Below are 13,239 nucleotides of genomic sequence, written 5' to 3' on the forward strand. Positions count from 1 at the left end.
CACTACTTGGATGAAAGCAATTCAGGAGCATCTGCTAGGATAGCAGAAATAATGTCAAATCCTAGAGTCATTTGTGTGTGGACTTCAAAAATTGGTCAGAGTAAGGAGGTCATGGGAAGATAGGTTGTAAGCATGCATAATGTCTATGACTATCTACCTTGTAAGGGACAGGAACTTGTCAGTCATCTGTGATAGTACTAAAAGGCTAAGGTTGTAAAATGTGGAGGATAGTTTAGATCCCAACCCCTGTTACTACCAAAAGCTCTAATTGGCAGTAACTTTTGAGCTGACACGAGCTTCATGAAATTCATCTGCTCAGGAAAAGTTTGTATCCCGGAGAGTTTTTTCTATTGATATATGTCTGAAGGCCTGCATAGGTAACTCAGACATTGTTAGGATTACAAGAGATCACATTCCTAAGCCATCCTGAAAGATCTTTTTGCAAAGCAGAAGGCTAAATAAGCAGCATTGCTATAGCCAGAGAAAAAGGTCTGTGCATTTGTCAAAAGTTAAAATGTTGTTCTTAATGACATCTAACTCTGGTAACCTCTTTGTAAAATAGGCTAAGATTATAGGTTCCTGGTTAGGTAGGATCAGCACCCCTGAGTCAGCTTGAAGAAGTGACAGAAGATGAATCTTTGCCCATCATCCCCATTTAAGAACAAGGGACCAGAGTATCTTTTTCAAAAATGTGACAAAATAGACTGAATAGGTAGAAGGAAAAGGCATGGGAAATAATAGTACAGGCCTGAGCCCTCTATATCTGCCTAGAAAATCCTAATCTTATTAAAATTACAATCTAGTTTAAAAAATTGTCATCTTGGTAAATTGTTTTGGGCTACTGTGTAAATAGTCTTAAAAAAATTAGTTGAGTCATAGCCTGCCAAGCCTATGCAATGAATCATTAACCAGTATTTGTAGGAATTTGCAGCCCAGAACCAGGTGTGACAGTCCCTTGAAGCCACAGAGAGTCCCTGCTGCTGCTTCTGCTGCACACACTAATGAGTAAATTTCAACGACAGCTTGACAGTCACCTGGAAGAAATCTACATCATCACCCAGACCATCTCCACGCTGGTAAAAGTAGACTGAACTCCTGCCTGATTCCATCACCTGAGAATGCTTCCTGGTTGAAAGCTGCTAAAACTAATATCTTGTGGGACATTCTTTTGGTGATATCCAGTAACCTCTCTACTACCACAGTGGATATTTGGGACAAGGATATCACTGCCTTGCCTTAGGCACTTCAGGGTCACAACCTAGTTTGGCTCTGGTATGGTAATTATCTGCTTCCGCCTGGATGTGTTTGAAAGATAGAGGAGAGAATTTTTTTTAAATATATGGTGGTAAGAGGAGGAATGAGACCCAGCCCTAATCTTAGCCTTAAAGTCTCGCAAGATTTTCATCCCACTGGTACCTTAAGGCTTTCTAAGATAACTTGGTTCCACAAATCAAAGGAAAAATTTACGGGTTTAAACTCTAGTCACAAAAGAGCTCAAGGAACTGTAAAGAATAGGAGTGTAGTAAAGAAAGTCTTAGGAAGGAATTGGGGAAAAATTGGTATCCTTTAGATAAGAAAGATTTAAAAAGTAAGGATTGTCTTAAAATGTTTGTAAAGAAGACAAACCTCAGAAAGTTTAAGTATGTAGCAAATTGTATGAGTATGTCTTAAAATTGGAGCTTACGAGTTCAGCTGGTATAAAGGTAAGTTAGCTGTGTTATACAGAGTCACATTGCTGGAAGAAAATGTAAGGACCTTGGTACTGTTAATTTTTGTTACTCACAATTGGACCTTGTAGACCCTGTGGATCAGCACAGTCCATCTATTATTTCTGAGATCCCAATACCAAACTGTAAATATAGAAGACTGTGCCAATTAAGGGACCATGATTGGTCGCTGATGTTCTAGAAGAGGAGAGAATGAAGAGCCACAGTAACTCCAATTTGAGATTACCCCCACCAACTTGTGCTAGGCTGCCCTCAGAGTAACCCCAAGAGAGAGAAAAAAACCACAGGTTGCCACCAACCCTGCCCAAACTTAAGAAAGCAGACAGTTACCCAAGTGTTCCAGGAACAGAACATACCAATAGTTCAGAAAAAGGGCAATGTGTTTACCGTGGACTCAAAACAATCATGTAAGTGCTTGTGTGGAAGTTTCCTAAACTTGTTTGTTCAATACTATAAAAGCTGTGCTGATTTTGTGCTCGGGGACTCTTAGTGTCACCGGTTACGCGATGTGCAAAGAATCAAGCTTAAGCTTGCAAATATATGACTCTTTTGCTGATTGCATTGGTCATGGTCTCTGGTGGCCTTTCAGGGATTCCAAGTCCATACAATAGGGCTTGATACAAAATGTCTCTTCCCAGGGAATTAAATGATGGCATTTATAGCTAAAATGATTTGGTGTCATTATTAACATCTAACACATGCTGAGGTTTTTATTCATACCTCTCATTCTCCCTCCCATTCTTTATTCCACCATTTCTTTCTTATCTTTTCTTTTCCTTGCTTCCTTCCTTCCTTGCTTGTTTCCTTCCTTCCTTCCTTCCTTCCTTCCTTCCTTCCTTCCTTCCTTCCTTCCTTCCTTCCTTCCTTCCCTCCTCCCTTTCTTCTTTCCTTCCTATCTTCCTACATTCCTTGCTTCCTTCCTTCCCTTCTCTCCTCCTCCTTCTCTACTCTCTTTTCTTTCTCTTTCTTTCCTCTTTCTTCCCCTTTTTCCTCCTTTAGGAAGTGAGTATGAATTTAGATATTTTGTTGGCTGAACAAGTATTCTACCATTAGAACAATCTTTTTTCAATTTAGTTATTTGCTCATAGACTTACCAGTTTTGCTGAGGGCTGAACAGAGGCTAAGTTCCTCGCCTCTGTCTGCCAAGTAACTCGATCACAAATGCATTGCAGCATGCCAGGCTTAGTATGATATGAGAATCTTATTACGTTCTTTGCACACTGGTTCTGAACTGTGATCTTCTCAAATTCTAGTTAGTGATGTGAACTCCAATAGCATGCCCTCAGTATAGATTGTTTAAATGAATGGTTGAAGGCAATTTCATTTTAATCTTTTTTTTTTTGCCAGTTCAGGGGCTGTTATAATTTTATTTCTAGACAATTTTTGCTTTAAAATGTTGCTTTACCGCCTTTTTTTCCCTTTTTACTTTTCTTGGTCATGGGGCTTGAACTCCAGAGTCCTTACATTTTCCACCTTATCTTACAAATAAAGAAAGAGTCAAATTCAGTTTGTTGGTATAAAGTCACAAATTGTTTCCTGCAGAAATAAAAATAAATTTCACCTCCTGGCTCTAGGGTGTATGCCTTTTTCAGGTAACTACAGATATGTAAGTGGTATTATGTAAATTGTGTCATATGTTTACAGCTGTATTGAAGAACATACTCTTAATATATCATTGGAAAACAGGGTTATAGAATAGTGTCTATATGAGAATGTTATTTGAACTAATCACACTAAGTTGAAAACTACATCTTAGTCCATCAAAATGTGCAAATTAACGATTTTATTTATAAGAAAATAATACCACCAGGAAAAATGAGTATAAATTAGAGAGACTGCAGGAATAACATTAGGGTTTTACTGTCTCTACCTGTTTAATGTGGTTCTATTTCTTGATATTGAAACTCTCCTCTTGTTATTCATACTGTATGTAATCTAACGCTGTTTATTACCATGTATTCAATGTGGGAAATCTAGCTTCAAAAATGTGTAAAGTCTTTTCCTTTTCAATCACAATATTGTAATTATCAGGGTACACTGTGGTCATCATCATCTTCACCAAAATTATTACTAGCATCATAAGTGTTAAGTATTGAAAGTCTGATATGTATTTGTGATTTTGCAATTATTTGTCTGTTGATTAATAATTTTCATGTTACCACTGTGCATGCATCCATATTAAAATTTAGAACAAAAAAAGAAATAAAAAACTAAACCATAACAGGTAGCTTGACTATATGCTTATAAGAAATTGTAGAATATATTTTTGAAGTATTGCAAATTCCTAACCAGTATGAATTAACTTCCTCTCTCCCTACAACTACACAAAAATATTTAAGAGTTTGAACAGAATTATTTCAAGTAATAAACTGTAAATGCTACTACAATATCATGGGAATATCGAAAATTCCCTTAAAAATAATAAACTCTACATTCTATTTATATATTAGTTATTTTTTTCTAGGAAACTTTAGGAAAAATAGACTGCATATCTTTGAAATTAAAAAAGATCAAAAATAGTAGCATAAAGTTTTATAGGGAGTGTGTCTTCAGAAATATATATATATATATATATATATATATATATATATATAAAATGTGTAGAAAGACATACATTTTTGGAGATTGTCATCAGAAATATATACATATATCCAAATTTTTGTGTAGAATGATGTACATTATAATGAAAAAATCTTAAGACATAATTAAAATTAAATAAATACATCAAAACAAGTTCCAGTGACTCAAGCCTATAATTCGAGCTATTCTGTGTAATTAGATCTTAGAATTGTATTCAAAACTAGTCCACACAGAAAAGTACTTGTTAGATTTTTATCTCCAATTAACCACTAAAAACAGGAATTAGCTCTGTTCCTCAAGTTGTATAGTGCTAGCTTTGAACATAAAAAGGCTTAGAGACAATGGTCAGGCCTTGCAAACAACAACAACAATATATATCACATTAATTTCACATTAATTTCACAAAAGCATCTTTTAACTGTTGTGAACATTTCCTAGAAACATGAATACATGCCCCGGAAAAATGTTAAGTAAAAATTATAGAATATTTACATCTATGTTAAAGACATGACTATTTAGATTGAGATATCTAGGTAATGATTAAAAATTAAGAAGAAGAAGAATATATTTGGACTGGCCTTTTATTCTACTTTATAATAGTAATAAAATGATATTTGTAATGATTATATAAAATTACTCTTGTTTGGTTTTTGAATTATAATAAGTGATAAACATTTTAAATGATTTCCATAGGAAATGATCATTTCCTCAATGGTATCAATTCTTTTGTGATTTCAAAACAATTAAGAAAATTATTCCAAGGCTGGTTTGCTTTAAGACTATATTTGTTTTCGTGTTCTAGTTTTCATATGTTAGTAGAAATTAAAACTCAAAAAAAAATCAATGTCTGTTGGCATTCAGGAACATCTTCATAGATACTAACATTGGAGTTGCTTAACTGGAATTGTTTTATTTCATTTGTTATTTTCACAAATAAATCAACATGATTGTGTATTTTGTTTCTTTTCACTGCTGTTGGCTCTTATCTTGAGAATACTTTTTTCCTAGCAAAGTAGAGAAAAGCATTTGGATTGAGCAAGTAGCATATAGGTTTCATAAAATGCAAATACATAGATTTGTGTATTTTGTCATTTGCTAAAAGTTCCTTCCAGAAAAGGTTATCAATTATTTATAAGTGATGCATAATTCCTAGATATTCCAGTTATCACATGCACTTTTTGATTGAGTTATCTCTGCATAAACTCAAAAAAGTAGACCAAAAAAACTCAAAATAAACAGAAATCACATCTTCATTGTAAAAGCTGTAGTTTACAAAGAATTTTTAGCCAACACCGAAAACATATTTTCAGGTATTCTGCAATTTGTGTGAAGTATTTTTAACAATTTTTTTTTTGCTGACATGAAATTCACATGCAATATATTATCTCCATTTATTGTATACATTTTAGTGCTTTGTAAGTGAATTGTACAATCATAGGTTTTCCAAGCCTAAGTTTCACAAACTTACATTTCTTCAAATAGAAATGCTGTAAATTTTAGAACAGACATTAAAATAGATATAAAATTCAGTTACAGGAATTTGTCCAGCATATATCCTCTATAGTGTGTCTTTTCAAATTTGTTTTGGGGGATTATTTCCAGGGTCTCACACATACTATTCAAGTGCACTGTAAATGAACTACATTCTCTGTCCAAACATTTTTTTTTTAATTCTCTTTAATACATACATAGAAGTGTAATGGCTGAATAATATACAATTCTCTTTAACCTTATGAAGACTGGAAAACTTGCTTGCTAAAATGATTGCGGTATTATACAAATCATTGTGCTATGTGGAATGCATCAATTTCTCCACAAATGCATTATTATATTTTGTGTCATCTTTTTATATTATGGTCATACTAGTGAATTTTCTTTTTTATTTTTTCTTAGATACTAAATTATTTCATATGCTCCTCCTATTAACTACTAATTTACATATGTTCTTTAAGAAGTCTCCTGTTCAGGAAAAATTTTATATAGAATTAAATGATATGAATTTACTTAAGACTCAGGATCATTGTAACATTAACATTGTAGCATTAACAAATATGTGTGCTCTATCTGTTGGATATGTTTTCATTACTTTCATAGAATTATGAAAGGTTATCATTTGATACTAACCAGTTAATTCTTGATTATCTTTAGCCTCTAATGCTTTACATGTCAAATTTTTAGAAACCTTTACTGAGCCAATGTCATGAATTTGTATATTTATGTTTTATAGGTTTTAACATCTCACATTTAGTTTGATAGTCATTTTTTATTTTAAATTTTTGTATAAGGTTTGAGGTAGTAGTCTAAGATCATTTTAAATCTAGAGAAGCAATGGTGCCAATACACCCATTTAAGATTCTATTTTTATTTCATGAAGTCGTGGCATCCTCTTCAAAATCTATTGACCATAAAACTAAGAATTTATTTTTGATAAATCTGTTCCATTCTTCTATGTGTCTGTTCTTTCACTACTACACATGGTAATAAGGTTCAAAACTAGTATGAGGGCTCAAGCTACACCATTTTACAAAATTGTTCTGACTGACCTGTATTCCTTGAATTTGCATACGAGTTTATTGAACAGGTGGACCAATATTCTACAGAGATATCTAGATGTTTGATAGTCACTCACATTTTGCACCTTGTGAAAACACAAGACCCCAGATATTATATAGAGAAAAATGTCTTTAGAGAATGTTTAAAGCATCTAAAATAAATTTAGGAATGAGTTAAGATTTAGTGAACACTATAGCATAATAAAGTTGAATGATAACGACTTGAACTGTACTACAGAGTAGAGTGAGAGGGGATAGAATAGAATGATGAACTACATAGAAGATATATGTAATTGCTATTGTGTTTCTAAGTAGAGAAATACTTCAGAGAAGAGAAGGAGGAAAATAATCAAAGTATTGTAAATCAAGTTTCTTTTCATTCTACCTAATAGTGTGGACTAAGAGTCAAAGAAGTTGGGAAAAAATAAAATAGACAATAAAGCATTGTATAGACCTGTTACAATGTAAAGAAATTGTAATAGGAATATGATCACTAATTTCCAAAGAAATAAAAGAAAGAGTAGATAAACTCTAAAGGCAAAAAGAATGGAGAGAGAAAAGTAGCAAAGTAAAACCTTTATCAATAACAAACACAAGAGTTTGGAAGTAGAAAAGCAGTGGAAATATTCTAAAAAACAATAAAATAAGAATAAAAATTGTTATCGTGGATAGAATATGGATCACATTTTATCATATATAATTTTGAAAAAAACATACTAGGAATGAAAATTTAAAAGTCATAATTTAAAACAATACTTACATTATAACTAGACAGTATAGTTCAGTGGTAAAAACTTGGCCCAGCATATGTGAAACAATAGAGTGATCACCCAAGCATTACAAAGTACATACAAAGCACACACACACACAAACCACATAAACACTCACACACACAGAACACATACACACCTTTGGAATATTGATATTGTCATATTAACAGAGTAAATTATCGCAAATAGTAAAAGTAGGTTAATATATTGAATCATAGTATTGTTTGTACTATTTAAAATTTAGTAGAAATAAAATAGTCACGATATACTTGGATTCTTATAGATTAAGTAAATTGAAAATTAAGAAATAGAAGACATGAGAACCTTTGCAAAGAGTTTTAAACAATAAACATTTTGAAACATGTATCCTTTTATTTTTACAAAAGATTGATGTTATTGGAGTTTTAACTCAAGATTTAGAATATGAAAACCAGGTGCTCTATATTGCGCTAGGGATGGCTATATCTCTATTCATTTCACTCTGGATATTTTTTTTAATTCACTCTGGATATTTTTTTGTGGGTTCTGTTGTGGGGCCTGAACTCAGGGCCTTCGTGCTGTCCCTCAGCTCTTCAGCTCAAGGCTAGTGTTCTACCACTTGAGCCACAGCACCATTTCCAGCTTCTTTCTTTGTGCTTATGTGGTGTTGAGGAATCGATCCCAGGGCTTCATGCAAGGCAAGCACTCTACAAATGAGCCACCTTCCCAGCCCCACTCTGGATATTTTTGTACTAAGGTCTCATATTTTCTCAGGCTCTCCCTATTTATAAACCCTACTTGCAGTTCCTACCATAGCTAGAAAATGGAAGCCACAAATCACCATGCCCAGATTAAACGTTTTTTTTTTTTTTAATTCAAGTACAAATATTTACAAAAAAGTGACCAGGTAATGAAGCCCTTCTTAATAAAGTTTGTCTTTCTTGAAAATACAGTAAGTATTTGTTAACTGGAAAATATGTTTAGTACCTTAAGAAAATAAATTTATTTAAATTTACCAACCATATAAAATTAAGAAAATAATCTTAGAAATTCACGTGTTAAACATTTTTAAAGCAAAATATATATCTGAATAATTTACATGTGTAAAAATCATGCAAAATTAAATTAACTAATCCTACAACTGAAAAAAATTACCTCAAAAAACAAAAGAAAATAATTAAGTTCAAAATTTGAAATTTAGAAAATAAAATGAAGTGTACGCTTTAGTTAAATTAAGTAACTGTAAAACCAGCGTATATCAATTTTGTAATAAAAAAATGCATGAACAAAGCAAGCAAAAGTACCCATTGATCAATAGCAACAGCAAAATCATCAGTAGTTGTTTGAGTGTACAAAAAAAAAAAATCGATGGAGTGGATACCAATGTTCTTTCCATAAAAAATGTGCTCATTACCTCACTTATGTAACTGTAACCCCTCTGTACATAACCTTTACAATGAAATTAAATTGAAATTAAAAATAAATCAAATAATATACCAATTACGAATTCTTAGAAGCCATCGGTTAAAAACCTTGTACAAAACTCCCCCAAGTACCGAGGAATATACTTTGATGATACTATTTGAATACTTAAACTTCAGCAGAGAAGCAAAAAGTTTAAAAACTGTTACAAAGTAAAGTAATAAATCAGAATATATTACTATAATAATCATTAGATGAATTTTTCGTGGTAGTCAAATATGTAAGGAATGAGGCAATTTGCCATTTGTTTTCACTTAATATGTGAGAAAGAATTTTCTAGGTCTTTTTAAATATATCATAAGTGAAGAAACTACTCTGTCACATCATATGATAATCAGATAAAGGTTATATTACAGCAAAGAACAGATTGTAATATGTTTTTGGATGTTAATGTATATACCTATTTTGGTTGTGGGCAATTATGGGGATTTCAACTTGGGGTATGGTTCTTGCAAGGCTGGCGTCATATCAGTGGTTAATTTTGGGATAGGGGTTCCTTTTCCACAAGAATATGCACCTGATCTGTCCTTTTAGCCTTCCCATCATCAATGGCATCAGAGTTGCACACCAACTTTCTAGCTTCCGACCATGGCTGGCCTTGATCCTGCAGTCCTTCCAATCTTAGTCTCTAGATAGTGCAGGATGGTGGAAATGATCCAATACACCCAGCTATAGATTGAGAAGGAAGTCCACTAAAATTTGGCCTGGTTTCTGTTCTCAAGCCTCCTAAGTAGTTAAGAGTATAGATTGGAGTCCCTTCTGCCAATTTTTAAAGCAATTAGACATATTATGACTTTGGCTTGTGATTACCTCAGGAAAGAATAAAAGAGCAATGAATCATAGAGGACAAGAAGAATTTAACTAGCTACTCAGAGGCTGAATCAGCTTAGCTAACTACTCAGGAGGCTGAGATCTGAAGACACCTCTGTTCAAAGTGGTAGACCATTATCCTTTGGCACAGAAGCTTAGGGATAGTGCCCAGGCACTATCAAGCCTCAGGAATGATGAATGCATGCAGGAGCACATGCACATGCACGTGTGTGTACAGGCACGTGTACACACACACACACATATACAAATGAGTATTTCAATGCAAAGTTCTTTATATTTTTACCTTGCTGTACTTTTCCTGTATTATTTCACCAATTGACAAAAACAGCTAAGCACCTATTTACATGGTGTTTCTCTAAAGTCTACTCTCTTTTTGGAAGCCTGATTTTATTTGACTCAAAAGTAAATTATGCAGGAGGTCAGTTCATCTCCCTCAAATCGGTAGTGTTAGGAGATGGTTTAGGTTCTTCCTAGCAATATGATTTTGTGAAATCCTGCATCAAGCAGCATATTTCTTTCACGAGAAGGAAGCCTCTATCAAACAATTAGTAATAGTTTTTTCTCCTCCTGGCAAGCATCTGTAGCTTTATTATCTTCATATAATTCATGATCTGTCTGTGTATGCCAAAGATGGCTGAGAAAATAAAAAGACCCTTGTCAGCGCTTAGCATTCATATACCATTCATAGATATGAAGCTGTTTAAATATTACTTAAATTGCTTTGGACTAAATAATGTTCACCTTGACTATCTTGAGAAAGAAGAATTGGTTTCTCAGCACTTTACTTAAGAACGTGAGTGAAAGAAAAGGAAAAGTGAGGAATAAGTCAACACATATATTCAAATGAAACAAAAGAACCCAAGAAAACACAAATTAATTCAGCATTCAAGAACCTGCAGGAAATGCAACGATTTTTTAAAAATCAGGTATGGTAAGCTTATAAAAATCCTGACTATATGGGAGTCTACTGTTGTGAGGCTAGTGGATAAAGCCCAGACTGGACAGAAAGATCTATACACTATCCCAGGTACCAGTTATTCTAATTTCCAGGAAGAATAACATCAAATGGATAGCGCCTAACATCATACACAAGTAGGAAACCAGATTCTATCTGAAAATTAATCAGGATAATTTAGGGCTGGGGGCATGTGGCTCAAGTGGTAGAGCGCAAACCTTGAGCTGAAGAGCTGAGGGACAGTGCCCAGGCCCACAGTTCAAGCCCCACGACCTTACCCCCCACCCCCCCAAAAAAGGTGATGGCTTTTCAAGTACTTATATATCAACTTAGTTACCTTTGTGGAGCTAATGGATTCAATATAAGCCTTGCTTAAGAGCTACTTCTAAATTTCTGCAGTTTAAAATTTCCCAAATGAGGTCTTATTGTCACAAATGTCTACCTGACCCTTTACCCTTCTTCCATGTATGAACAGACCAACCAGAATATCTTACCCTGACAGCATAGATTATCTTACTGGAACAAAACTAAAATGTTACAAGGGATCATAGAGAGATGAACAGTTAAGATAGAACTGTTCAGACTAGAAGGTATTTTATCAAAATCTAATTGTTTATTATACCTACTATTTCAAAGTAGCTAAAGTCAAGAAGATGAAAAAATTGTTCATATGCATGATTACCTAGTGTCCTGGCCTGTCTACCATCCAACCAGGCAGTAACTCACACTACTGACTTTCTATCACCAAATATTTCCATTGCTCCAGGAGAAGTCCATATGTTTCTCCTCGATATTAGGCCTTAAATTGGTAATGTTTAATCACAGTGTTTCCTCTTGCCTCTAGGCTGTACAACTACAAATGGTAAAGCATTAGGTCTAACTCTACCAAACACTGAGGTAGAGATAATGAAATAATACTTTAAAACAGAGTTGCTTTTGATACCCTAACCATAACAGAACAATGCAAAACATTTTCTCATATTATATATAGTTATATATTTTAAATTTATATTTATAAATATATATATTTTATATTGTATATTTCACACAGTGAATTTTACTAAAATTAATTGATAATTTGACAAATAAATTGATATTTATGCCAATAAATAGATTGGAATATAAATAAATAGGTTTAGAATATATATTAGGATATAAAAAGTATCAATTCAATGTCTTCGGTATAAACTTGTGAAACGTTCTAAGTGTACTTGGTCTTTTGAATTCACATGGTAAAAAAATGTGTTGTTTTCCTCTAATCTATAAGGGATTTTACTCTGCTGCTCTCTTTATTGTTTTAACTCGCTGGTCTCAAACTGTTTTTCTCCATATTTCTGAAGCATTCCTACTGATTATACCCTAATTTTGCTGATATGATGTCTAAAAGGTATTATTCTTCTGCAGGACCCACAGGTCTTAGGATCCCAGGTCCCAGTTATCCGCATCATCAGATAACAAGGGCAAGACTTCTCACCTAAGCCCATGCAACATGCCAACAAAAAGTAATTGAAAACTCATCTCAATTTCTCATTTCCTATAATATTTCAGGGCCCCAATTCCTTAAGACACAGAAAGTAGCGGTAAGCAATTGTGAAGTGCAAGGCATCTTAAAATGAAAGATGATATCACAAAATCTGAGAAAATGAACAGTAATTCAAAATTTCAATTTACAAATGACCAGCCCATATGAGTGAACAAGATCACAAATGTCACAAGAGTATTTTTAATATCCCTCCCCTAATGATTAATGAAAAATTTCAGTACAAAGTAGGCCAAAAAATATTTCCTGGAATGATAGATTCATAATTGGTCTACCAAAGCTAGATAAACCACTTAGAAGTCAAATACAATTCAGTAAAACATTAATTGAGAAGATCATTAGTGCTTCAAAACATTGGTACTTCAGTAAAACTTGGTTCTGTAGTATAAAAATGTTGTCATTCTCAAACCAATGATAACCTACATTTAATCTCCTGAAAGTATATTACTTTTCAAATAAACATTTTAAAATCATTCACCAAAATAACATTTGACAAGTAAGTGATACTTAATGACATTACAAGTTTTTCTTATGTAGGGAGCAAATTACAATAGAGTTGATTTATTTACCCAGCACTAATGCCAAACAGGTTCAAACATTCATTGAAGTGTAGAAATAATACCCCCTACCATTTGTCTTGTTCAGTAGATGCCTTCCAGAAATGTGTTAAATAGAGCAGCCACTCATATTTCAAACCAAACATTAGTTAATAAAATAAATGTCATCACGTAAGGTACATGTCAAAAAGTCAAAAATAGTTGCCTTATCATACGTTGTTTTTTATGTTTCCCTATCTGTCTAACATATGTTTGCCTATCTAAGA

Source organism: Dipodomys merriami, unplaced genomic scaffold (assembly GCF_024711535.1).
Source record: "Dipodomys merriami isolate MVZ:Mamm:240054 unplaced genomic scaffold, mDipMer1.0.p SCAF_220, whole genome shotgun sequence".
NCBI lineage: Eukaryota > Metazoa > Chordata > Mammalia > Rodentia > Heteromyidae > Dipodomys > Dipodomys merriami.